The sequence below is a fragment of the Tenrec ecaudatus genome, unplaced genomic scaffold, assembly GCF_050624435.1.
Source record: "Tenrec ecaudatus isolate mTenEca1 unplaced genomic scaffold, mTenEca1.hap1 Scaffold_123, whole genome shotgun sequence".
NCBI lineage: Eukaryota > Metazoa > Chordata > Mammalia > Afrosoricida > Tenrecidae > Tenrec > Tenrec ecaudatus.
This window is the reverse complement of record NW_027457793.1, coordinates 450,735-477,336: the sequence shown is the minus strand read 5'-3', so window position 1 is coordinate 477,336 and position 26,602 is coordinate 450,735. Positions and strand designations below refer to the sequence as shown.

The window sequence follows — 26,602 nt, the reverse complement described above, 5'->3', positions numbered from 1 at the left end:
TTATAGGACAAAGGGTGCAGATTAGTGCATCTCTAAAACTAATCAGCCAGTCAGGCTACTAGAGAAAAGTAAAATTTGTTTTAAACTTTCTCATGTACACCAGCCATCAAGCATACCTTGAATATAAGGCTCATCATTCCACCACGTCTTGACAGGCTTAAACGCAGGGCTCTTACATTGGTTGGTTACAGAGTAACGTTGGCTTCCAGGCCCCTCTTTGAGCAACATTCTTAATTTAACCTTGACTAAATTTTAACTCCTTCCAGAAATACTGCTAGCTTATACAAAACATACCCAAAAAACCAGAATGTTGATACTAACAGTCAAGATATTAATAGATACATTGTATAGGATAAATATGCCTTATTAGGCTAGTTTAGAGTGTTGAAGAGCAGGGATCTTACTTTGAAGACTAGGTTCACCTCACCCAAATCATGGCATTGTCAATTGCCTTATATGTATGTGGAAGTTGAACACTGAATAAGGAAGACTGAAGAACTGAGTTGTTTGAATTGTAATGCTGGCCAAGAATACTGAAATATCATTGGTCTCCAAAAGCACGAAAAAGTCTGTCTTTGAAGAAGTGCGAGTTAGAGGTAAAGAGAGTAAGAGTTACATTGCATATTTTGGACAATGTTGTCAGAAGGGAGCAGTCCCTGGAGAAGGATAGTGTATGTGGTAAAGTGGAAGGGCAGGGAAAAATAGGAATCCCCAACTACATGGAGTGACTCAGGGATGGCAGCAATTGGTTCATCCAAAATTGTGAGTCTGCCAAAGGAGAAGGCAGTGTTTCCTCCTGTTGTATGCTGGGTCCCTATGATGTGGAATCAACTCAATGCCACCTAACAACAATAACCACCTCAGAAACCACTAATCAGTACCCAACACGTGCACAAAATTCCAGTCAGTGTGTTAGTTATGTTTAAAAATGTTATTTCCATAGTAACCAATGCCAAATTTTTCATGTGACATTTGCTGGAACATTAGTTCTCTTACTAAAAAGAAGGAATAGGTTTTGTGTGTGTGTGTGTGTGTGTGTGTGTGTGTGTATGTAGAACAAAGCAATGACAAAATCACTGAGGAATTCCTACCCCTCATTGATTTAGACAATTCTCCTAGAGGTGAGCTGAGGAAATTCTCTAAGATCCACCTAGCATGTCTTATGACAGAATATTTCCCAAACTTGGGCTCTAGTGTGAGGTCAGCACACAGTCACTAAGGTGTGAGTCTGTCAAGGGGAGTGTAAATCACGTAGCCGTCTACACTGAAGGGTCAGCTGCAAGATCAGAGGATCCAGCCAGAGCAAGTGATCTATGAGAATTGTGTGGGTTTCAGGATGCTCAGAAGGGCTATAAACAACTGAATCACAATTAAATTCCTGAGAAACTTCAAGGATAAACTGTAGACAGATTAATGTTTTGTTGCTTAAGTTCAAGTTTATTGGGTGCAAATATTAACAATGTTTGTGAAAGTAAAATTACTAACATTTTCTTTGAGACCAGTAATAACCTGATACCAAGATCATACATTTAAAGTAAACTGTAGCCAAATATTGATAATGGATCTACATGAAAGACTTGTTCAAATTCGTGGTGAGGAGGGGGTGGGAGGCCTGGTAGGGCATGACCAAGGGCAATGTAACCAAGAGGGATTGCTGAAACCCTGATGGGGACTGAGCATGATAGTGGGCAGGAGGAAAGTCAAGGAAAATAGAGGAAAGAGCTGGGAGGCAAAGGGCATTTATAGAGGTCTAGATAAAGACATGTATATTTGCAAATATATTTATATATGAGGATGGGGAAATAGATCTATGTGCATATATTTATAGGTTTAGTATTAAGGTAGTAGAAGGACATTGGGCCTCCACTCAAGTACTCCCTCAATGCAAGAACACTTTGTTCTATTAAATTGGCATTCTATGCTGCTCACCTTCCCAACACAATCGCTGAAGACAAAGTGGGTGAATAAGCAAATGTGATAAAGAAAGCTGATCATGCCCAAAGAAGCACATGAGCTGGTGTGATGACTAGGTGTTGAAGCATTCAGGTATCAGGTATCAACAGAACAAAAAATCTTACCATAGTGAATGAGTGGGGGAGAGTGCGGAGTGGAAACCCAAAGCCCGTTTGTAGGCCACTATCATGATCCGAATTCTACCTTGAAAGTCTGGCTAGACCAGAGGATGTACAGAAAAACAGGGAATCCAGGACCAGTGGTGTGAGTGGCGATGCTGGAAGCGTAGAGGGTGGGTGGGTTGGAAAGGGGGAACCGATTACAAGGATCTACATGTGATCTACTCGTTGGGGAATGGACAACAGAAAAGTGGGTCAGGGGAGACATCGGCAGGGCAAGATATGACAAAATAGTAATTTATAAATTATCAAAGGTTCATGAGGGAGGGGGGTATCTAGGAGGGAGGGGAAAAAAGGAGGACCTGATGCCAGGGGCTTAAGTGGAGAGCAAATATTTTGAGAATGATGAGGGCAATGAATGTACAAATGTGCTTTACACAACTGATGTGTGTATGGATTGTGAAAAGAGTTGTATGTACCCCTAATAAAATGATTAAAAAAAAGAAAAAGTTGTTTAAAATATTAGGAACTGATTCAGACAACACATTAAAATAATTATATACCATGATTAATTGAAATCTGTCCTAGAATTGATTTAACATAAGAAAAATAAGCACTGTAATATAGCAATTAATGTAAAAAAAAAAGAATTACTTATCCAAATAGACACACAAAACATAGGAAACAAATTCAAAGGATTTTAATGTTAAGGAAAAAAAACCCCTACAAATCTAAAATAAAGCAGACATAGTTCAACATATTAATATGCTAATAAACATTCCTGGGGGGGGGGGAAGGTCAAAGTCATTCGAGGAATGAGAAATTTCTAAGAGGAAAGAGAAACAACATCACCCCACCTCAGAAAAAGTACAAAAATATCCACTCTCACCATAGATATTAAAAATTGACTGTACATTAAAACTACAGCTATCAGAATAAGATTTGTTAAGGAAGAAAAGAGGCTTCCAAAGAGAAATTAAAATTCTTCTAATCATAAATCAGCAATCATATTTATACTAGATTCAAGATATGACATAATAGCTAATAAGTATAAAAATGTTGTAGGCCACATTTCAACATGAAAAAATAACTTTTGGTACTTAATTCACAAACCATTAATTGAAAGGAACATCTCCCAAACAGACCCTTACACTTTAACATGCTGAACGTCCTTACAACACACAGATAATTTCCTCAAACACTGAACTCCTAACTAACCGAAAAGCCCCTTACCATCCAGGATGACTATAACACCCTGAGCATTCCTTGATATCCACAACCAATTTCATTTATCCCAAATTTTTAAGTCACGAGCACAACTTGGAAGCCTCAAATTAAAAAACCAACTTCCCAAACTGTACTGTTTAAATTATAACTCTACATCTTTATACATAATACATAAGCCCTACGCAACCCCAAACATAAGCTGTTAGGAAGGACACATTCTAAATATAAAGCCCTTTAATCTGTCCACCAACATCTGACACTTAACTCGCAACATTTATCTTCTGTTTCTATCCATTGACGCTTATTCTTGAACAGGGAACATTAATCCTAGGACCTAGATTCCAATCTAACATACAGACTCTGGCTCTAGCACTCTACAACACTAAATTCAACCCAAATCTAACTCTCATTGCTAATTACGTATGTGGCACTGTTTTTTTTTCTTTCAGATTTCACCTAAATGTAAGGAACTAAGGTAGGTGGACAGACCAAACCAGGAATCACAGGCACATTTTCAGTAAACTATTAAATCATTTGCATCTGATTCCTGTTAGTTGGCAAAGTAAAGTGGTTTATAAATGTTTCTATATGATAAACAACAGCATGTCCATATCACAGGTGTCGTGGATCTCACCTCTACTGTGCCCTGGTGTCAAGCAATCTCCTCTGCTATTAGACATATGCACGGATGTGTTATCCAATAAGGAAGGTGATTGAGGATTCAGTTGTACTGATTTACTAATTTGTAAATCCTAATTTCATCTGGTTTGGTTTCTTCCTCAAAGATGTAGTCACTACATGTGAAATAAGGCATATTAATTACTGGTTATTTTGTCAACGACCTCTTCCCTGCCTTCATCCCGGGAGATACTCAGGTCACAAAAGATGCAGGAGGCAGAAAATTAAAGGTGGAACATACATTGGAACCATTGAATCCATTTTTCAAAACCAACATTGGCCTTCTTCTCAGACCTAGGTAAAGGGCTCAGAGAATTATTTTGTATACCTGTTCTACCAGTGTACACTCATAACCCTAAAATATTTGACTGTGCATCCTTTAGATTGGTGTGAGCCAACAAATTAACCTCACAAGACATATTTCATTTAAGTAGGGCTGCATTTTCATCCCAAACTGAAAATATGTCAATCCTTTGGACACCGTGTGTCCAGGGCCAGGAACTCCCCCTCAGAGCACACTGTGGTTCTCCTCTCATGAAGAAGTAAGTCCTCAAAGAGTTACTCGTGATAAAAACAGCAGACCTACCCCTCTCTGACCTAACCTGTGAAATGCTGACCAGGCTCCCTGGGCACATGGATTTCTTAATGAACTCTGGAGTGAAAGTGAGGCCCTGGTGTGGACAAATTAGCAGAAGTGATTAGTGGATGCTTCATCATCAGGATGATGGCCCAGGGCTGAATACCTTTGAGCTCAACCTCAGAGGCTTCCAGAGGCAAAACGCAGGGTTCCTCCCTTAAATACCTACTGGATGAGGGTACCTGGCCTACGATAGGCAACCCCTGCCCAGGTTCCAGGGTATCTTACCTTCCAGAAAGCACAAAACATCCAACGAAGAATGATCCACTATCTTTCCCTACAGCATAGCCTGATCTGAGATCCCCATCTGTCCCAATTTCAGTACCTCAAATAATATCTCCAAGATCACTTGGTCTGAGCTCAAACTGGGAAATAAAGGGAGGACTAGAGACAGATTAAATGGTAATCACCGAGAATTACTTCAGCATGATCAATACATCAATATAATTTATCCTCCAGGTGCCTTGCTTATTGGAACAGCCATCCTGGGGCTTGCAGTGGATTGCCACATAAAACCTGACGCTATGCTAAGAATATGCAGACTTCATGAAGCCCTGATTAGTCATCTACACAGAAGGTGCCAAGGATGTAAATCCATAGCTGGAATGTGGGACATGGCCAGCTATTACCGTGTGAGACACAGTGAGGGAAGTCAGTGTGAACCCAGGAACAAACCCTACCTTCAGGAATGGGTTACAAGGGGTGCTTATGATCAAGTGAGCACAAGAACCAGGCTCTGAGGCAGGGAGAGATGTGTTGTCAGGGTGGGCTTCCTGTTGTAGTCTGGGAATTCTCAGTTCCATAGTTTCTTCAAGAAAATATCTCTATTTGTATGATTATGTTCCAAAGTCCTGAGATGTATGAATTCAAGTATCGGACTTCCTTAGAAGTTAAAATAATCTGTGTGTGAACTATTTGTCTTCAGAGATCATCACTTCGGTCAGAGCCAGTTTTCATTTAAGAGAAAGTATAGAAATCGATGACAGAAAAGAAGGTGTTAACTGCCGGTATGAAAGGTGTGATCTCATTTAGGTTGTAAACAAACCCTAGAAAGGCAGCTGCCTTAGAGAAGTGCTGAATGTGTCTTGTAATTCTGCGCCTCTCTCTCCTAGCTATGAATATAACATTTGTAATAGAGGAAATGTCACAAGAAATACTCTTCAGCTTTATGAAGGTTCCTTAACGGCTGTGAACACCTTTCAAACAGTGATGATGTGTGTGTACGTACTGGAAGACAATGAACGTCTAATAACCCGGCCACACTCTAAACCCATACCGAAGAGAAGGGCACATAATGGCAAGCGAGTTGCCTTGCTGAATAAAACAAGTCTTTTAAACATGATTAAAGAAAACATGGCATGATTAAAAGTGCAAAATTATTCAGATTAGGACCCCGAAAGACGGAATTTGTTTTCACCCATTCTGTGAGGTAAGTCATGGATTTAGAGTCCTGTAGTTTTCTGTAGTGTTAAAGCTCCTCATATACTGATGAATGAATGAACTAAAACAAAAAATTTCTGTGCACAGAAACACAAAAATAATTCTCATTAAGAATCACCATGTCAAAAAAATCATATCATTGACTGCACACCTCCATGATAGGATCGCTGAAGACAAATGGGTGCATAAGCAAATATGGTGAAGAAAGCTGATGGTGCCCGGCTATCAAAAGAGATAGTGTCTGGGGTCTTAAAGGCTTGAAGGTGAACAAGCGGCCATCTAGCTCAGAAGCAAAAAAGCCCACATGGAAGAAGCACACCGGCCAGTGAGATCACGAGGTGCCAAAGGGACCAGGTATAAGGCATCATGCAAAAAAAGAGAGATATATATGTGTATATGTATATATATGTGTATGTATATATGTGTATATGTATGTGTGTATATATATATACCATATTAAATGAAGGGGGAAGTGCAGAGTGGAGACCCAAGGCCCAAGTGTCGGCCAATGGAGATCCCCTCATAGAGGGGTTCAGGAGAGGAGATGGGTTAATTAGGGTGCGAGGTAGTACCGATGAAGAACACAGCTTTCCCCCAGATCCTGGATGCTTCCTCCCCCCAACTACCATGATCCGAATTCTACCTTGCAGGGATAGATAGGGCAGAGGTTGTACACTGGTACATATGAGGGCTGGAGGCACAGGGAATCTAGGGTGCATAATACCTTCAGGACCAAGGGTGTGAGGGGCGACGCTGGGAGAGTGGAGGGTGAGTGGGTTGGAAAGGGGGAACTGATTACAAGGACCCACATGTGACCTCCTTCCTGGGAGAGGGACGGCAGGGAAGGGGGGGAAGGGAGACTCCAGATAGGGCAAGATATGACGAAATAACGATGGATAAATTACCAAGGGCACATGAGGGAGAGGGGAGAGGGGAGGGAAGGGAAAAAAAAAGAGGACCTGATGCAAAGGGCTTAAGTGGAGAGCAAATGCCTTGAGAATGATTGGGGCAGGGAATGTATGGATGTGCTTTATACAATTGATGTATGTATATGTATGGATTGTGATAAGAGTTGTATGAGTCCCTAATAAAATGTAAAAAAAAAAGAGAAAATGATTAGGGCAAAGAATGTATAGATGTGCTTTATACAATTGATGTATGTATACGTATGGATTGTGATAAGAGTTGTATGAGCCCCTAATGAAATGTTAAAAACAAACAAACAAATAAGTACAGTTATGTACAGTGGAACCCTGGTGCTTGACCACATCAGTAAACATAATTGGATTTCGATGCAAAATGTAGAGAAAATTTTGCATCGGAGCTCCAACCAAACATCGAAACAAAAGCAGCTTGTGTTCCATTAGTTGGCGTTGTTAGTACTTGTTGATTAAACCTTTTTCAGTTGTGTTCCAAAAAAAAAAAAAAAGAATCACCATGTCAGAATGATGGTGCAGCAAATGTACAAAATGGGCTGATGCAATGGATGTATATAAGGATTACGAGCCCCCAATAAAATGATTTCAATAATAGTAAAATATTTTTTTTAAAGTATCATCGTGTCCATAATGCAAAACATGTCAGCTTGGCAAATCTAAATTAGTCAGTGAAGAAGCCCTACTGCTCAGGCGGTTAAATGATCGGCAACGTGATGAAATGAAAGCAGTGAGTCCCATGAGGTGGCAATCTGTTCACATAGAGATTACAGCAAGAAACCATAAGGAAAAGTTTAAGGCCCCATGGCATCACTAACAGAATGCACTGGAGTGCACCTGAGAACAATAAACTGGAGACTAAAACAAGCCTTCTATCAAGAACACTTGGATAAAAGGTTAGAAAATTTAAGTACTACCATGCAGGGGACAGAGAAAATCGTCACCTATTTTAAATAAGATGGTATCTTACTATATATGAGAATTGTATATCTGGATGTTGCCTTGTACTAGGAACAATTATAACACAATTTTTAAAAAGTAGGAGCTAACATTGGGACACAGTTCTACACAGTAAACTCAATCAAATTGAAAAAGAAACAGTTAAAAAAGGAAAAAATCCAAAGGATAAAAAGAATTTACATACTTAGAATTTGGTTGCAAGAAACATTTTCTGTATCCACTAGGACAGCGGTTCTTAACCTTCCTAATTCTGCGACCATTTAATACAGTTCCTCATGTCATGGCCCCCAACCATAAAATTATTTCCATTGCTACTTCATAATGGTAATTTTGATACTCTTATTAATCGTAATGTAATTATCTGATATGCAGGATGTATTTTCCTTGCACAAAGTGGCCGTAATTAAAGCATAGTGATTAATCACAAAACAGTATGTAATTATATGTTCTGAAATATTTATTTCTAATTACAAATAAATGAAATTTTGTCTTGAATCATGGTGTAGCATGGGTTAACAGTCTTTACCTCTGTGTACTCATATGTGGGCGTATCTGCATGTGGGTGGACCTGCCTGGAGACAGAGGAGCAGTGTTTCGGTTCCTAAGACCATGGGAAATATGTTTTCCCATGGTCTCAGGTGATCCCTGTGAAAGGGTAGTTTGACCCCCTAAGGGGTTGCAACCCACAGGTTGAGAACCGCTGATTTAAATTCTATGTCACTGTCACTAAATGACTGATTTAAATTCTATGTCACTGTGAAAATAAAATAAAACAACAAAAAAGTGCTGACCTTGAGGACATGTGTCACTAAAATATATTCATGCACACAGCCCAAACTCACTGCTGTCGAGTCAATTCTGACTCATAGTGACCCTACAGGAGAGAGAACTACCTTGTGGATTTTCAAAACTGAAACTCTTTATAGGTGAAGAAAACCTATTCTTTCTCCAGATTACTCCATAAAAGGACCTGAAACATCAATAAATAATTGCTGGATTCTGCAAATAAAGAGAATATAAAAGGAAATCACAATTCCCTATTAAAAAATTGAGTGGACTTTAAGGCCAGCCATGCTCAAAGAGCCAAGAGGGACGGTGTGGGGGTGGTAGCAATGGATTGAAGAGCGCAGTGTTAAGGAGAAGTGAGCCAATAACAGACTCCGTCCATGAAGTGAGGTTTATTTGGGGAGACATACCCAAGTGAGACTTCACACTCCAAGTGGAAAGTTGCAGCATCAGCAGAGATTAGGAGACATGTCCCAGGAGCTGTCTCAGAGATTAAAGACGTAACACCCCAGCTAATGAAGGTCTATGGATGGCAGTGACTGCCTAAAGTTCAATTGAATGGTCTCTCCATAGATTTAGCCTATATCTTTAAGCAAGGATATAGCTTAAATTTGCCCAGAGGCAGAGGAACTTGGAAAGTGGACAACCTCCATCATTCTCCAGCCAATCCAGGGTGTCCTATATTCCTTAAGTTTAGCTCTGACTGCCTACATTAGATGGCCCTGGACCAGTCTTGTAGGTGCCCCAATTATGGTCCTGTCGCTGCTTCAGAAGTCCCACTTATAACAATGATGTATTGATCGTCCATCAATCATAAACTTGTGAATTTCCTAGTTCCAATATTATTTAGATTCCCAACTTGAATGATTCCTTGAACTACATTAATGATCTCCGTCATCCAGGTGACGTCTGTTTGCTTCTTTGTATTCTCTTTGTCACAATTAAGACTTAATAAATGTTCTCCTTAAATTATATTTGATATTGGAGTCCCTTTTGCAATCTAAAACAGCACAAGCTAGTTTCTGATGGGCAGAAATGATTGAGGAGGCACACACAGGAAAGATCTGTTTTAGAGTAAAAAGGAGACCCCATTTTAAATATGGTTGAAAGTGAACATTTGTTAAATCTTAAATGAAAAAGGCAGCACAAAGACACAAACACATCATCTGGATGAGGAAAACCACTAACAGGAGGTGGAAATGGCTTCCCAGGTTCACAATTGAGATGTGAAATAAAGAGGGTGTGGGGGAGGGGCAGGGCAAAAGAAACTCACAAAAGCGTGATTGGTGGCCAATCAATAATCACAATGACAGACACTTCCGATCGGTCCAGGGCCTTCTGACCCATGCAGTCACGGCAAGACTGATAAGGGATGGCAAGGAGACCCCATGTATTGTCTTCAGTTTGGTGACCTTCATCAAGGGCACACAGGCCTGTAAGCTTCTAAGAAGGACCGCCCCTCCCCCGGCTCCCCAGGCTGCCTGGAGAGAGGTGAAGGTAATCCACACTCCCAGGCCCTCGCTTCCCGCTCAGAAAGCGTTCAGTGGAGGTTTGCTCTATGTGGGACTCTGCAATGCACCTGAGGACCTAATCTGTGCGGGGACTTGGGGCCGTCACTGCTATTGTGCCCTTTTGCGAAGCAAGGTGCTGAGAAGTTAAGCTCTAATGCAGACCTTGGTCATCAGTGGGGTGGCCTGATGACTGCAAGGCTGGCCTCTCCTTTCAGTAAAGGCCACTCTGGGGTCCCCTGCTCGCATACCTGACCTGGAGGGAACGGCCCTAGGCAAGAACGCACCCTCAATCAGGCCTTTGTGGCCTGAGGGTGAATGAGCGGCTCTGAGCAGGAAAGGGGAACCCGAGGATTCCAGGGGCCTAAGGTCTTGTAATCGGCTCAGAAAGGAGTTAACTGGAAATATCCCAAGAGCTCCCAGCGACCTGGAACGCGGGCAGACAGGAATCAGGAACTGTAATATCCGTGGGGATCGGGACACAGCTGAGACTGTAGGGGCCTCCGAGCCTAGGATCAGCATAGAAACAAAGGCTCACTTACCCTCGTGGGACACTCACGCTGCACCTTCTAAGTCAGAGGACCTGGGTTCCGCAGGAAATTGCATCACCTGGGGGTGTGTGTGTGGGGGGGGGGGGGTGTCTTTCCGAAGGGGCGGGGCCTGGAGGTAATGAGGGCCTACTAGAAGGAGGGGCCTGGGAGTGAGGCTTAGGTCCTGGAGTGGCAACTGATCCATTCTTATTAGTGTCTTCTTAGTCTGGAAGTTGCGCCAAAAACTCTTCACTCTGGGTGACCCTGCTTGCATTTGAAACACCTTTGCATTTGAGTCACAACAACACAGAAGCCTTGAGAGAAAGACAAACTGACAGAAAAGTGGTGGGTGGAGGGCATGCTTCCCAACTTTAGACTTTTGTTAATTAGCAATTCAGGAAGAAAGTACATCATATTAAAAACAAACAAAAAATTGAATGGGATAAGTCTGTCCTTTAAGAACAGTTCTAAGTAGACAGAGGTAATAAAATGAGCATGAAGTGTTGCTTTGGGCTTTAAACAAACTGAGCAGAGAGGCGGGAGCAGCCTCCGGGCCCCGCCCCACCCCCCATTCCCGGGTCCAGAGCCCCAGGAGATGGCGGGGAGGGGTGGCGGCCACCTCCAGCGGAGGGCGGGGCACAGCGGTCCAGTGACAGCCCATCTCACCTATTCTGCACCCAGACGAACGCGCGGACTTGGCGGGCTCGGGCAGCGGCGGGAAGAGCGGCAGCGCCAGGCAATTCAGCTTCGAGAAGACTCTAGGTGCCCCGCGGTCCGAAGGCATCCTGCAAGCGCCCTCCCCACAGCCCAGATGCCCAAGAGGAAGGTCAGCTCGGCGGAAGGGGCGGTGAAGGAGTCGTCGAAGAGGAGATCGGCCAGATTGTCAGCGAAACCTGCGCCTGCAAAAGCGGATCCCACGCCAAAAAAGGCACCAGGAAAGGATAAATCTTCGTACAAAAAAGTGCAAAGAAAGGGAAAACAGGCAGAAGTAGCTAAAGAAAATTTACCTGCTGAAAATGGGAGAAAGGAAAAAACGAGGAGAGTGCAGCCTCTGATAAAGCAGGAGAAAAAGAAGCCAAGTCTGATTAATGTTCATCATGTCTTATCAGTGGGCCCTGTTATCTCCCTTCTTGTACAATCCAGAGGAATGTTTTTATCAACTATTTTGTAAATGCAAATTTTTAGTAGCTCTTGAAACATTTTAAAGAAGGTAATCCCAATTCATCCCATTTTTTAGTGTAAATGCTTTTTGTTATGATGTGAAATCATTTACTGGTTGTTTATTTTTTTAGTACAACCAGAAAATAGTGGGGTCTAAAGTGTGGGAAGAATTGTCTTGGGTGTCAACATAACATTCCATGGAATGGGGGGAAGTTTTTGTATCCCTAATACAAAGCCTACTTAATAGCAAGTTGGAGTCACTGTCATGCATTTGTATGACTTGAACATTTAAAATTTTGTTTCTACATTTGTTCTCTTAATAGAATTGTGTCTGAAAAGCATTCTGCCATCATGGCTTTCTTCAGAACTGTGCATTCTGTAACACCTTTGGTCGTGGTAGTTCAGTTTTCCTGATTACATTGTCACCTGCTGTGAAGGATTGAACATTTGAGTGTGTAGTGTGTGACATTGAATTGTGAATTAGTGGAACTTAAGATGTAGGTTTACCAGCATTTGAAGATAATGGTACTTGATAATCTCTTTTTTAAAATTTGCCTTTAAATTTAAAGCTGGAAAGTCACTGGAATGTAGAAACAAATTTTATCTACATGCCATTTTAGGATTCGGATACATGCATTAAGGATTATGTACTAATTGTTCATAATGCCTCTATACTGATCTCAAAACAACCAATAAAATGCCAGTTACCCAAAAAAAGTGTTCCTTTAAAAACAGTTCTCAGTAGACAGAGGTAATAAAGTGAGCATAAACAGAGGTAATAAAGTGAGCGTAAAGTAGACAGCAGTAATAAAGTGCGCATAAAATTGTCTTAGTGACAATTGAACCACATCAATTCCTGAAAATGAGCAATTCAGGAACACTGGCTGGGGCCAAACCAAGCCATGCAGGCTGTGCGCACAGCGGGCTCCCGGCTCCTGCGCCCAGGGGCTCAGTCCCAGACACCTTGGGCCCTGAGTGTGGCGCCGGCCTGGACTACCCACGTGGGTTCCAGGCAGCTGCAGGGCGCAGCTGCAAAGGTGGCGGCTGAGTAGAAAGCCGCGGTCTCAAGCCACTGCAGCTTCAGCATTTACCCTCCATCTCCCGGAGAGCTCGCTGAGGTGCACAGGAAAGAAATTGGAGATCCCAATCGCACACATTAAGGCCTCCTACAACAACACCCAGATTCAGGTCGTGTCTGCCACGCACCAGCCTCTGGCCTGGGCATCCTGTGGCACTGAGGGTTTCCGAAATGCCAAGAAGGGCACCCGCATCGCATCGCAGACCACAGGTATCACAGCGGCAGCTAAAGCTAAGGGGAAGGGTGTGACCCACATCCGACCCAAGTCCCAGTCGGGGTGAAAGGCCTGGGGCCCGGGCGCCTGGCTGCTATCAAAGGGCTGACCATGGGCAGCCTGGAGGTGATCTCCATCACAGACAATACCCCCATCCCACACAAGGGCTGCCCCCCCCCCAAAGGCACGAAGGCTGTGAGGACAGGAAGCCAGAGCCTGACCAGAAGTCGTGTCCAGCAGGGCCTCGCCAGAAAGCACCATGCTGCTCTCCAGAGGGCGTCTGTGGGAACCAAGGGGACAGGACTGGCTTCATGTGTCAGCCTTTGCCTCTCCTTTGACACAGAAGCAAGGCCAGGCCAGGCCAGGCCAGGCTTGCGCAGGAGGGGACAGCTGGGACCCAAGCGCCAACCAGTAGATATTGTCTCTGCTCCTAAAAGAAATAGAAGTATGTCCCTGCCATGTGGCATGAAAGAAAGAAAGAACAAAAGAAAGAAAGAAAGTTAGCAATTCAGAGAGAAAGAACATCTCATTAAATTAGCTGAAGAGGTTTCTGTTCTATTTCATTGTTTCACCTAAAATCACATGGGCTGTCAGTGTTTTTTCTTAATCGGAATTCATCTAATATCCCATTCAATACCTTATATACAATGGTCTTTACTTGATGGTCAATAACCCACAAGATTTTTACCTTCCCAAACTCTACTGCAGCCAGTATTGTTCATCATTGCTATTGAAACTGCCAGTGAACAAAAGCAGAAGTTGGGCTCACCATGAAAAGTAGCCAGGGATCATCAGGCAACCACGGAAATAATTACTTAAAAGACTTTTTGAAAAAAAAAAAAAGACTTTTTGACACAGGACAATTTCTACTGGACACTGAACTAGAATGAGTTTCTCTGCCATGGAAATGTGTTCCTTATCAACTCTAGAAGAAATCATATTGAAATTTAAAAACCAGCAACAGCAGTTTCTTCGCTCTTTTCTCTTGTCCGTAGTCTTAGTCTGCTTCTTTACGTATGTCTATTTGGCTAAGGGATTTACTACGCTGCTCTCAGTTTCAATCCAGCATAATGGATTAATAAAGTCAATGATTCTTAGTAGGTTGGGTACCCACAAGAAAAATCCTTTACTGATTTCTTTTGCCTTTTTTTGTTTGAAATGAACTTTTTTCTGTAGTTAAAGATCCTAATCCAGTTCTGTTTTACTTTTCCTGCTTTTTGTTGTTTTATTTTTTTGTTAGTCACTCAGACCAATGTTTAGATTTAGGAATAAGAAATCTTGAGGGATTTATTTAAAAAGATGTACACTGCACTTATTTACACAGCCCATCTTTCAAGAAATGGAAACCAAAAGCAGTGTCATTTTAAACACGCCGTGCAAGTGGTTCTCTTTCTTTTCTCTGCCCCATCCTCCTGAATAGCCTATCGCTCTCCTGTCCCTGTTCCCTCCTGTCCTTTGCCTCCTCACAGTCATCAGTCTTGTCTTTTCAAGTATAATCCAAGTTTCTTTATCTTTGGTTTTCATTATAATGCTAGTTATTAAATATTTGTAAGTTTGACTGACTTTGTGAAGCATAATAGGTTTTTCCATGCCTCGTGGTGTTTAAGACATTTTTTCAAGTAAGAATATATTTTCTTACAGATAATACGACTATTGATTCAACACTTTTCAAATTTACAAGATAAAACAAGGCTTAGAATTGGATCATTTGGCCCTTTGCCTCTTCTTATCACCTCCCAGTTCAGATTGCTTGCATCTTTTAATGGCCAGCATGCTCTTGGACCTCCAGGAAGGCTCCACACATTCAACCTCAGCACGATCATCTTTGTGGTTTTAGCCTTCTTCTATTGCATGGAAGTACCGGGTTTGTCTATTCCTTTATAATAGGTGTCTATGGTTGTTTCCTTGTTTCTGATATTTTGGAAAATACAGCAATAAACACAGGTGTGCATATGTCTGTTCCTGTTGTATTCTTTATTTCTTTAGGGTTTATATAAAAATGAAGAGACTACTAGATTATAAGATATTCGTGTTTGCATTTGTCTAAGGAAGTGTTATACTGACTTCTATAGAGATTTTAAAATTGTACAGTCCACCAGCAATGTCTGAGCATTCCTATTTCTATTCTACTTTAACATTTATTATTTTGTCTTATTGAATTTTGATTAAAATGTATCAGGTGGTATTTCACTGTTGTTTTATTTTTCTCTTCTCCCTAGTGAATGTTAACATTTCTTCATATGATTGATGGACACCTGGATGCTGTCGTTAATGAATTGTTTATTTTGTCCAGTGCGTATTTTTTATTGCGTTATTTGTATTTTTCTTGTTAAATATTGTAGTTGCTTAAAGATTTTGTTGATTTGTCCTCAATCTGATGTCTTATTACTGAATGGTTTTCTCAATCTGTGCGTTCTTTGTAAATTCTTTGATGAAGTCTTTCGATGTGCATACATGTATTTTGAGTAGGTCTCAGTTCTTTACATTTCTTCCATACTATGGATATTTCATTATGTTCATAGTGTCTTTGTGTCTTGTGTTAGTGCCCTTTAGTTTGTCCCTAATTTTTCATTGTTACTCTTTAGGTTCTAGGGTTTCTGTTTAGGTCTCTGATTTATGCTGAGTTCATTTTTGTACATGGTGTGCATTATCTTCCTCTTCATTAAAAAAAATCATTTTGCAGGTGTGTGATAGTTAGCCTGAGTGGAACCATCTTGTGGCAGTCTCCATTTTGTGTCAAGCTATGGAAATTCCCGAGGTTAAGGTTAAGCAAACATTTGCCAGAAAATAGCAGCTGCAGTATAAGGCCACACCATGTATCTTGAAGGAAAAAAAAGTTTTAAAATGTCAAGGCTAACTGCAAAGTCTACTTCTGTTCTTGCTTGCTTCCTCACACAGCTGAAAAGCCCCCATTGTTTACCCCACCCTATAAAAACGCAAGTCTGTGAGCGATCAAGACCAGCCATTCTCCCTCTCTTTGGGGGGGAGGGGGAGGGTGGTCACTGTGCAGGTTCTTTTTTCTGTTGTGGGGTCCTGGTTTACAACTGCCAGCACCAGCACCATGAAAACCAAAGTCTAGGGCAGGCTTAAGCTCTAATTTCAGATTTCTGGACACTGAGGTAATTCAGTCAGAGAAGGCATCATCTGTCCCAGACTGACCAGTAGGGTGCAGTGCCCACCACCCCCATTAGCCAGTCAAGGAGATACACACAAAACTGCTTGCCAACCACCACTGGACAATGCTGGCGCCAGAAGTTTTCTCCAATAAATTTAAAGAATAGCAACTCTGGACTGCTCCTTGCCCCTGGCCCTATAAAAGCCTGGAGAACAAAAAGTTCGGGACTGATTCCCTTTTGGACGCTGGGTCCCCGCTGTGATGGGCAGTGGAGGGAGGGAAGCCCTAGCTCAAGCTAGTGAATAAACTCCTTTTGCCACTTTTGCATCTCAACTGGTCATCATTCTTCTGTGTGCCCAAGGTGAGCTCACGTTCCCTTCCCAAAATCCAACACTGTCCCCCTTTAATAAACTGTTTTGCTTCTTCTCAGAGACAGTTGTTCTTGTCCGGTTCATGTACAAGTGAAGATCCAACATAACTTGGATCTCTGAGAGAAAAGGCTATCTCTGCCCCCACTTACTCTGTCTTAAACCTTTATCAAAGATTAGGTGTCTATAGGTATTTGATTGTATTTCTGAGTTTCAGTTCTAATCCATTGGTCTTCATATGAATATTTGTACCAGTACCAGACTCTTTTGTTTACCATGGCTATATAATATGTTTAATGTCTGGGTGTTAAAGACCTCCTACTTTGTTTTAACTTATTAACAGTGTTTAATTTATACTGTGTTTGTTTTCTTTCCATATAAGCCCTTATTGATTTAAGAGGCTTACATTTATTCCCTTAGGCGAGTATGGCAAAAAAAATTGCATTGCACATTTGGTGGGACTGCTAAGTGGAATGATGTCTGGAGGGTTGTGACAGAAATGCAGATGGCAGTCACAACGAACAGTGTTTTGCCTGACTAGTTAATCTAAGAATCCAACAGGGATTGCTTTAAGGGTTATATCTTAGTCCAGGTAGACTAGAGAAACAAATTCATAGACACACATACCTGTATAAGAAAGAGCTTTATATACAAAAGCAATTGAATATTGAGAAAACATACCAGCCCAGTCAAGATCAAGTCTGTAAGTCAGATTTGAGCCCCTATGTCTGATACCAATCTGTAAAGTCCTCTTCAGATTCATCCACCAAATGCAATGACACCGAATACAGAAAGATCACAGGCCAGTAGTTGGAAAGTCTTGTCGATCTAGTCACTAGATTCTAGTGGCAATGGAAGCATCTCGGCACTGGCAGGGGTCTCCATATGGCTCCTTCAGCTCAAGGACTCTAGCGTAGTTCCATTTGTCTTGTCTGCAGGAATGTCTGGCAGGGAGTGAGTGTGTGTCCCACCTCCAGTGAGCTATTTATCTCCTTAGTGCCTCTAAATGAGGTCATCTAGCTGTTATCTGATTGACAGGCTACACTCCACCCCTTCATTTTTAAGTCTCAAATTGACAACAGATTTTGTAACTACCATAGGCTATTTCCAAGAGACAACTCCAGTAGAACTCTGAGATTGAAGGGCATCTATGCCTGAGACCTATGTTACTTCAGACCTCAGGAATAAAGCATTATCACTTTAAAAATAAAGAAACTGGATTTTGAGAAGAAGTCTTTCTTCTAACCACAATCCCATGTAAATAATGCTTATACAGGATCAGAATCTGAGGTGGGTTTTCTGTTTGTTTGTTTTATTTTTTAATAGCTATTGTTCTTGAACTTAAGATCCACACACATCATTTTCAATACATATGAATTTCTTTTATGTCTCTATTGTTCAACCTAGCAAGGACTAAACAATATATGGCTGCACCTTAAAAGTTAAAAATTAATTTTATAGCAATAAAGAATCTATGTCCTCTTCAGTTTTTCCTTTCCTTTATTTTTTGAGATTCAGAGCAATGTTGCTATCCAATGGGTAAATAATGTAAAGGGTTTTTCACGGTGTCACATTTCTCTCTATTAAAAAAATTATCTTCATTTTTATTGGTATTTACTCATTTTTATATATTTTAAATACTTCTTTATGATTTTTTGTATGTAGATCACAATAGTTCAAATAAAAACATATTCTGTGTAGTTGCACTAACCATCTTATTAAGCCAAATCAGTAAAAGTTATCCAGTGCTCTCCTCCCTCCCCCACTTTATGTGGTCCTTTTGTGTGTGTGTGTGTGTGTGTGTGTGTCTTCCAAAATTTTCTCTCCCTTTCTTCTTACTGTCCCTACCACATTCCAGCACCCTTGTAGTCCTTGAAATCCTATCTTTTCCTATGAAAACTGCATTTTCTTCATTTCTTATAATAACTATTTCATAAAATAGTTATCTTTGTGAGATTGATTAACATTCTTAATCATAATATTCTCTTGCTACGTCCATGTCTTAAAATTACTAACAGATTCGTGATGTTTTAAGTGATATTCCATAACATTCCATTGTATACATACAGAAGTTTGTTTTTCCATGCCTCTAGGGTCAGTTTTTGACTGTCCCCATTGTTTTGCTATTATAGAAATGTCCACAATAAACAAAATTTTGCATGTGTCTTTTGATTTTTTTGTTCTTTAGTTTTTTTTGTTTTATTTCAAACAAAATATTCTCCATAACTTTCTTTGGCTTTAAAAAGAACTGTGAATTTCTGGTTGCAAGGAAACCATGGAAAGTGCCAAAGTGATTGAAGAGTCAACTTTTCATGTTGTGGAGACCCCATTTCACAAACATCACATGAGGTCTCGAAGGCAAGGCTGTGTGACACTTGTCTACACCATAGGTGAGCGATGCAGTCTCTTGAATGCTCATTGTAGTCTTATCGTCTTGTAACTCTGGTCCTTCTTTTTTATTTCTGTCTGTCTGGATCAGCCTATTGATATGTTTTTCTCATGGTCCCAATTGTCAGACTTGAGATGAAAGTATATTTAATGAATTAAGTGACCAACAAAACTCCCTTCACTGATCCCTCTGAGTACAACTGTGGTAGTAGAATACATTCAAAATATACTTCACCAGACTTTGTGAAGGCAGGCTGTCTTGGGTGTTGCTTGAAAGTCTCAGCCTTGACTTTGTAGACCATCACTTTGTAGACCACAACCAGTAATGTAGTAGGGACAGAAAATGGATTGAGAACAGCGGCAAGTGAACCCATCATTGAACAAATGAAAATTAGGAAATCAAGGAAAAGGAGCACACCATTAAGAATTAGTTTTCCAGTGATGTGCAGTTACATAATCTGTCAACTTCCAAAAGGGTAGAGTCTCCTCATTCAATTAGGTTGTAGCTTAATGACCTCTTTTGGAGGTGCAAAGGAGATAAATAGCTCCACGGAGGCAAGATAAATTGACTCCCTTTAAGACATTCCTGATGACAAGCCACTTGCAGCTACACTGATGCAACCAGAGCCCTGGAACAGAATGTGCCACCTGGAAAGTCAATTAGCAGTCCCTTTCAATCAACTGGTTGGAAATGCTCAGATGTGCCCATTTGCATCGACACCTGCAGGTCAATTTTACTTTAAGACACTGACATTTGAGGTGTGTCTGGCATGTGCAGGTGTGTGTGCGCCTGTTGGTGTGTGTGTGTGTGTGTGTGCATGCGTGTACCCCAAATTATGTGGCAAAAAGCAGGTAACAAGTATCTATACCTATATTTCTCCAGGGGTTACCAGACCATCAACCCTGAAGGATTAGACTCCATTGTTTATCTCTAGGGGGATGCTGAGGCATGCCTGCCTATCTTAATGGCCTTGTTTACCATCTTCCTGAATTAGAAGACTAGCTCCACTAATTAAGCTTAAAATCAATTTGTACTGCAAGTAGGGGACTGCTACATTTTTAAATTCCAAAAACTAAATCTGATATGGTTATACTTCTCATATTTTAACTAACAGCAGGCTAATCCTTTCACTCTTCCCCCCACCCTCATCAGTTTTCCCTTAACCATTTCAAGCCCATTAAGGTACTATCTTCTTGCAGTCCATGGGACTTTCAGCATTCTTTGCCAATACCATAAGTTAAATGAATTGATTCTTCTTTGGTCTTCCTTACTCAATATCCAACTTGCACATGCATATGATGGGGCTGAAAAAAGGTGCACCTCTGTCCTCAAAGTGACCTCTTTCCTCTTCAGTACTTTAAAGAGGTCTTGTACAGCAGATATGCCCAATGCAAACATGTGTCCAAATAAGATGAAATCCTTGACAACTTCAATATTTCCCCTATTTATGATATTATCTCTTGGTCCAGTAATCAGGGTTTTGTTTTCTTTACATGGTGATGGAATCCATGCTGAATATTTCCATCCTTTCCAGCATGCAAATTGTGTCATGTATAGATTGACAGATGTTAAAAAGCCTTCCTCCTAGAAAATGAAAAGGAAAAAGCCAAGTTTTTCTTCAGAAACTCCAGCTTCTTGGATGATTTGCTCAGCATATAGATTGAATAAGTATGATGAAAGGATACAATTCTGATGTACACCATTTCTAGTTCTGAACCACAAAATATTCTCTTCTTTTTAAATGAGAGCCTCTTGGTCCATGTACAAATTCTACATGAGCACAACTACATGTTCTGAAATTTAAATTCATCTCAATGCTATGTTCCTGTGTTAGGCCAGGTTGTCTAGAGAAACAAATCCAGGGACACTCATATGTGTATAAGGAAGAGTTTTATATCAAGAAGTACCATTACACCAAGAAGGCATCACACCCCAGTCTAACTCAAGGTCACAAGTCTGATGCAGGGCAGGGTCCTCTGTACACTCACAGAGCTGCAGGTTGATGCTGTATAAAGGTGAAGCGGGATACGGAAGCTAACAGGCCAGTGGATGCAGAATCACATGGATCCAAGGTCAGTCGTAGTGTGGGAGGGCACCAATAGCTCTCAGGCTCAGGCAGCCCACATGGGAACGGCCCTGAAGAAAGACAGAGTTCTATCAAGCAGAAATATGGAGTGGCAGATAAAAGGAAATACCAATATTCTCCAATTATTAGAAGGCCACACCCCCAAGGAGGCATCATGAAGCTGTGACCTGATTGGCAGGTTGGATTTCCCCACTACATGGTCATACATCTTCAAGTTACCATAGATCCACCTGCCACAGGTCCACACAGTTAAATGTTTTTGCATAGTCAATGAACACAAGTAAACACATTTCTGGTAGCTTTCAGGCAAGACCCACCTGATGTCAGCAATGACATCTCATGTCACATTCTCTTCTGAATCCAGATTGCACTTCTGGAGTCTTCCTGTTGAAGTACTGCTACAAGCATTATTGAATCATCTTCTGAAAAAATTTATGTGCATGTGGTTTTAATTCTATTGGTTGATAATTTCTACAGTTTTATTACCAGGCAGCTATGTTTTGAATTTCTTACATAGAGAATTGAGTGATTCCTGTGCTTCATCAGCTGGTTGATACATTTCAGCTGGTATTCTGTCAACTCCTGGAGCCTTGTTTTTTGTTAATACCTTCAGTACCTTTGGAACTTCTTCCTTCACTACCACCAGTTTTAGATCATATGCTACCTCTTGCTTTGTGTATCCCTCCCATCCTCTTTTGATACTTCTTGCATCATTTGAATTATGGTTTGGCGAAGTGTAGGGAGCTGCGTGTCTCCCCACCCTGGATTTTAGCCATGAATCTACTCTCGCCATACAAACTGCCCAGAGGTTTTTCGGCCCTTTGTTCCTTTCCCACCAGACGGTGGCTGCCCTGACCCTTGCTAGGATTGGTGATCTTTCACTAGCAGCTGCTATACTCATTGGTCAATACATGTCTGCTGGCATCTCCCCCCAGGCTCACCAGGAATGCTTCATTAGCATACTTACCTGTTTGATCAGTTGCCCGCCATTCCTTCCTTGTTTGAAGATGCATGACTATTGGCTACCTCAGATGTACCCTATTTTACATGTGATGTAATGGTGCCAGCCCTCGCTGGCTATTTAAACCTCTGCTCTCAACTCAATAAATGAGGCTTGATCAGATTCCTGTCTTGCCTTCATTTCTCAGGCCCTTGCCCATCTTCATTCCCAGTCCCTCTTTCAGGTCCACGTTCTTGATGTCCTGCGGGACAGGACAGCGAAGAATATTGAAAGAACCATGGACTTCAAGAAGAACTCACAAATCTGTCTCAGAAGAAGTACATCCAGAATGCTCCTGAGAAGTGAGCACGGTGAGATGTTGTCTCATGTACCTTGAATATGTTTTCAGGAGAAACCAGTCCCTGGAAAAGGATATCATGCTTGGGAAAGTAGAAGGGCAGTGAAAAATAGGAAGACCCTTGTGAGAGATCGAATCATTGACTGCAGCAATGAGCACAAACAGAAAAACTACTGTGAGATGGAGCAGGAATTGGCAGTTTTTCATTCTGTTGTACCTGGCTTCTCTGTGAGCTGGAACCTAATTGAGGGCAACTATCCACAACAACAACACACTATTATTCATCCCCCTCTCTTCAAGGCTTTCCTGTTTCTATTCCTCCACATTTTCCTAAATATGTTCTTGAGTGTGTCCTGTCCTTTTGATCTTACTTATATAGTTATTTAGTCTATCAACAGGGTGAGTTCCATTCTGTACTGTGGGAAACTAAGACTGAGAGAAGTAGGACTATATTCCCTAACTTATAACAGAGGGAATCTAGAAAGCTAGTATTCCACAATAGGAAAGCCACCACTTTGGTATGTTAGAGATAAAGTCCAAGTTCATTATCCTGCTTTAAATATCATTCCTACAGATTCTCCCCTAATAGCTATGCTGTCTTAAAGTGAGCACATGGTTGATTCTATCTCTCTATAGAAGCAAACATTCTCCTTGTCTCCTCCCGCCACAGCACCCATCCCCCCCCCATGCCTTCTTCCAATGCAGGTATTAGGTTTATTCACCTGTGAACACAGAGGCCTTACTGTGGTTATCACCCACCTTGCAATGTATGTAACTACTGAATATGCACATCTTATGGCTACCTAGAAATATCCCATGACAGTAAAGATTGACTCTCTCCTCCTCCCTCTCTCTGCACAGACCTGGCTGCTGAGATCATGGCCATCCCAGAGGTGAGCATGCTACTATAAAATGTGTCTGACTCCTTTATTTTATTTTCTCCTATGTTCTATGACTTTAGTATGATCTTTATATATTATAGCCGTACAATTTCACCTATGAACCCCGTGGTTGTTACACACTTGTTTACGCTACGACTGGACTTGAAAGGTGACCATTGTCTTGAAGGTCTCTTAGGTGATTGAGTTTTGGTCCACATTTTCCTCCCACTCTGTCTAGGATCTTCTAATGGGATTCCCTTTGGAGCACTTGGTAGTGGTAACTTGGCATATCTGATTCTGATCAATCACTAACATTAAGTTAGCAATTCAATGGAAAGTAGGCTGCATAACTGAGGGATCCTTTTGGACTCTACTTGTGTGCTATTGCTGGTAGAGCTACAATGATAGATAAGGGGCCCTGTTTGTGTAGTGGTTATGAGTTGGGCTGCTAACTGTAAGACTAGCACTTTGAATCCACCATTCACGCCACAGAGAAAGATGGAGCTTTTTACTTCAGCAAAAATTTAGTCTTGGAAACTCACAGGGGAGATTCTAACCTGTCCTATAGAGTCACTATGAGCCCATATTAACTCCATGGCCGTGACTTGTTTATTTTTGTGGGTTTTTTTTTGTTTTGTTTTGTTTGGACAATTCATGATTTAACCATGGGGACAGAAAATGTCACATGAAAGCAGGTGTAGTAGTTACATAATTTCATATTAACTTAATAAATAAGTCTAGGCATGGAGTTTAGCCTGTCAATCAGGTCACAGCTCCATGATGTCTCCTGGTGGGTTTGACCTTCTCATGAGAAATCTGGGAACTTCCATTCTTTCTTCCTGGAGGTGGGCCACCCTCTCTCTCTGCTTCCCCTTCCCACTATTCGGAGAGCTAGAGGAGCCACGTGGAAACCTGCACCAACACTAAGAAATTCTACTGCCATTGGATACACAAGAATTTTCAGCCACCGACCTGTGATCTTTCTGCATTCAGCATCATTGCATGTGCTGCATGAGTCTTAAGAGGAATGTATGGCCTAGTATTGGACTTATGAGCTAATATCAGACTTATGGACTTGATCTGGACTGGGCTGGGGCTGTTTCCTTGATATCCAATTACTCATTGGTAGAAGATTGAAGCTCTATGCTCCACATTATGAGTGTCCCTGGATTTGTTTCTCTAGCCTACCCAGTCAAACAGGGCGGGGATTTCAAGAGAAGTCCCCTTTTAGTTACAAAATCTAGCCTCTGTTTCCCAAGATTTAAGGAAGGATAAGGTGGCTCCATCAGAACTGGGAACATAAATCAGTTTAATTCAGTAAATATTTTATGATAAGTGACTTCTTTTTCAATTCCCGATAAAGTTAGGCAACAGAATTTTCTGTACAGTCTGTGTAATGATTGGACCAAATTGGGAAATGTAACAAAGTGTTGCAATTCTCATCTCTACCTTTTCAGCCAACAACTTTGGAATCTGACTAGAACTTCCATAAAGTAATTCTCTAGTATAACAGGCATAAAAGAAGCATAATCCTTATGGATGCAAATTAATAGGGAAATGCTTCACTTTGTTCTGTCCCATAAGCACTTGTTTGAGAGACCCAGCAGCCAAGAGTTACTTGGAGGAAGTAAATTTATATTCCAGATCTCTCAATATGGAAGAGTCTCGGCAAACATTCTGCCCATGCACTTCAAATCACTGGATTGACATAACCTCTGGTGAGTGATAAATTAAATTAGCAGAGTGTGGAAATCATGATAGGCATCATTGAACTGAACTGTCATGTTTAACTGCGCCAATAGCATTCAAGCAAAATAAAACAAGATAAAAGTACAAACTCCAACTCTAAGAATAGTCGAGTTTAATAACCATCCACCCGACCTCTTTCTCCCATTTTATTTTTAAATTTTGTTACACTGACATAATGGACATAGACCATATAATGCCAGTTACTTCTCTTTTCCTAAAGGCAGTTATATACGTCAATACTTTGGGGTGCAGAATGGTTCTTCACCTCAAAGGTCATTAGGTTCTCTTCTTGCTTCAGGCCCAATAACACTGTGGCAGGGTTGGATGGCTGGGTGGTTCGCGTTAGTTAGGATGATGCCCCATCCGGGGAATCTGATCATAGGCTGACACACGTACATTGTGCCTGGTCTTGGCACAAGGGACTCCATTTTGAGTTCGGCGCCTCCACCTTAGCTCTCAGAACTCACCCCTCGCTGTCCTCCCCTCCCCTCGCTGAAAACCACAAGTTCTGAAAACCACAAGTTCTGAGAACCAAACACCCCCAGAGCCAGGACATTCTTTGAAGATATGGTCACTCCACCCTCCCTGACATATAGATAAGATTAACGATCTTCTCCCTTCTGAAGCGCCTGTGTGTACAGATCCTCCCCAGCTTTGATCCTTCCCAGCTGTGCCGGCCAGCAGTGGGCATAAAAAACGCTGCCAGGATTTTTCCCAGCGCGGTTTCAATAGCTCAATACCCTGAGTTGCTGAGCCCACCCGCAAGCTTCTCAATAAAGCCTGCTTCTAAAACTTTGCCAATTGGATCTTTGGTTCTGTTTCGCGCCCCAATAAACTTACACATTGTACATCATTTTATGTCCCCCATGCACACTCCTGGCACTGGGGGAAAGTACCGTTTCTCTCCGCAGGTGCCTTGGCCATCATTACCTGAGCCTTTGCAGCTGTAGCCACCTCCAGGGCTGAGGGTCCATTGTCGCCCCACCGCCTCTCCCTGGCTCCTCCCCGCGCCGCCCAGGCCCCGCCCCAGTGCAAACAGCACCGCCCTGCCCGCTTCGCCAGGCACCTGGGTTTGGGCAGCCTCGGCAATGGACGGGTCCAGAGCCGCCTCCAAGGGGAAGTGAAGGTGGAGACCCTGACCCCGCGGGCTCCTCCCACCCGGGTCGCTCTGAGACGGGCCGGAAGTCGCGGTGGCCTAGTGGAACTGCGGCTCACTTGGCGGCTCCTACTTACTGTGCGCTGCGCGTGGAGCCAGAGCAGCGCCCACAACCTGAGCACCGTGTAGCCAGCGCTCCCAGGTGAGGGGCGCTCGTCTCCAGGGACATGCGTGTGGGCGGCGGCCAGAGTGGGGTACCCTGGTGCACGCAGCAGCCCTGCTGGGGTGCAAGCGCCCTTTCCTTCTCCCCTTCCCCAGGCGGCGCCCCTCACCTGGTGAGAGGTGAGCGGGCGTCCCAGGAGCCTGATCCCGTCCCCCAGCTCTTGGATTGGTT

General features: G+C 42.0%; 2 pseudogenes; one reads left to right on the top strand and one right to left on the bottom strand.

Annotated features, from left to right (window-relative positions):
- Positions 1–11,557, bottom strand: part of LOC142436008 (serine/threonine-protein kinase RIO3 pseudogene) — a 30,262-nt pseudogene extending 18,705 nt beyond the window's left edge.
- A 1,279-nt stretch (positions 11,558–12,836) lies between these two features.
- LOC142436007 (small ribosomal subunit protein uS11m pseudogene) lies at positions 12,837–16,806 on the top strand (annotated as a pseudogene).
- The last annotated feature ends 9,796 nt before the right edge of the window (positions 16,807–26,602 follow it).